This window comes from Arvicanthis niloticus, chromosome X (genome assembly GCF_011762505.2).
Source record: "Arvicanthis niloticus isolate mArvNil1 chromosome X, mArvNil1.pat.X, whole genome shotgun sequence".
Taxonomy (NCBI): Eukaryota; Metazoa; Chordata; class Mammalia; order Rodentia; family Muridae; genus Arvicanthis; species Arvicanthis niloticus.
Genome location: NC_047679.1, coordinates 79,136,208 through 79,138,090, shown reverse-complemented (window position 1 = coordinate 79,138,090; position 1,883 = coordinate 79,136,208). Strand labels below are relative to the sequence as shown.

Here is a 1,883-nt window from a genome sequence, read left to right as displayed (position 1 = left end):
ACTCTTCCTGCCACCATGCCTTTAGTTCACCATTATGTACAATAACCTTCTGAAACCATGAACTCAATTAAGTGATTAGCTTATAAGTCTCTGTTTTCTTGTTTGTTTTTTATCACAGTAATAAAAAAATAACTCCTAATCTATCAATACTGGAACCTCACTACGACTCCTCTTGGATATTCTTTTGTTGCCCAGTATCATGGAGATCCTATAATCATGGATCTGTAGGACTGAGCCCTTCATGCATTCCTGGAGTTCATCAATGGAGTAGATGTTTGGGTAGACCAATTCAAAGCCCTGGATTAGGGCATGAGGGGTATCTGATCTGGTCAGCCAGCTGTCTCTCTCATGCACTGGGAGCTGGCTCACCCACAACCTCTACAACCAGGGCATTGCTGACCAGGCAAGGTGCAGAGTCACTCTCCTGAGTGTTGCAGCAGGTGAGGAACACGACCAGCTCTCCTGCAATTATGATCTTCCTGTTGTGCATGGCAAGGTGCAACATGGGGGATATCTCTCTCATGCTCAATGTAATGCACTGAAAACAGTGGTGGTAACAGTTCTCCCATGATCACTCCCTTGGGCCAGCACCTTACATCCCTGCCACCAGGGTCAGATCTATTTGCTGCCCAAGGGAGCTACAGGAACTACTCTCCCAAGAGCTGTAGCAGGTGAGGGGCAGGGACAGTTCTCTTGCTATCATGACCCAAGGACCAGATTACCCACCTGCCACTGTTGGCAAGGGGCAAGGGATAAAGAGTATATCTCTCCCTCATCCATGCTATCTTATGGAAGAGGAATTGCAGTGCCAGCTCCCTCATGCTCATATCATTTGGCCTGCTGAACTGCAACTCCTACAATATGCACAACTGCTCACTTGTACACTGCAGTTGGCTAGGGGAAAGGTCATCTTCTTTACTGTCATGTCACCAGCCCCATCTCTACCATGATGCCCAGGCAAAGGGTGTGACTAGTTCTGTATAGGCCTCAGACATCAATATGTCAGTAGTATGCCAAAACAAATCACGGAGATCTACCTGGCCTTTGGTGGTAACAGACCCTTGCTACTACGGGGCCACAGACCCAGATGAGCTCCCTGGTGGCAGCACAGGCCAGGACCTACCATGGTCTCAAATGGTATCATGAGCTACTCACATCAGAGTGTTCCTCACTACACTGGAGTCTCCAGTTTTGTCTCTCATTGTTATGTTATCCTTCTGTTTCTCTTTCTCTTCCACTTACCCACCACTTATTTGATCCTTTTAGTGGCACTGGGGGTATCTGAGTGTCTGGAGTCATCTCAGAAGTGGTCTCAGGAGTGTGATGCCCTGCTTGGGCATTATGGCATTGGGTTGGGGTTGTCTGCCATACCTCCAGACCTGTGTTGAACCTGCTGTGCAAGGCAGGGTTTTTCTAGACTTTTTCTTGTTTCTTCCCTGGGAACCTGTAAGGGCCAGCGTGGTGCATGCTTGGTGATTATCTCAGGCTCTCCTTTTTATCAGGGAGTGTTAAACTACTAATCATTCATATATTCACCTAGAAAAAACATAGCTTCTCTCCTCTCTGCCACCTACTGTTGTACATGTGACACAGCAGCCTTATCTACAATGAATGCCTCTAAGGGCTATTTTCTTTTTTGTTTGTTTGTTTTATTTTTAATTTTATATTTTATATTTATATTTTAATTTTATATTTTGTTAAGATACATTTATCTTTTATGTGTATGTGTGCCTGCATGACTGTTTATGTCATGCTTGACTGACATAGACATAAAGTACTTGCCTGATGTTAAATGCTTTGCAACTGATGTTAAGGTGGTTAAATTCCTCTTGCAGGAGGTTCTAGGAACCAAAGTTGGTTGTTCTAGAAGAACAGCAAGTATA

General features: G+C 44.8%; 1 pseudogene; it reads right to left on the bottom strand.

Moving 5' to 3' along the window:
- Positions 1-1,504: 1,504 nt before the first annotated feature.
- Positions 1,505-1,628, bottom strand: LOC117695642 (small nucleolar RNA SNORA17; annotated as a pseudogene).
- Between the last annotated feature and the right edge of the window lie 255 nt (positions 1,629-1,883).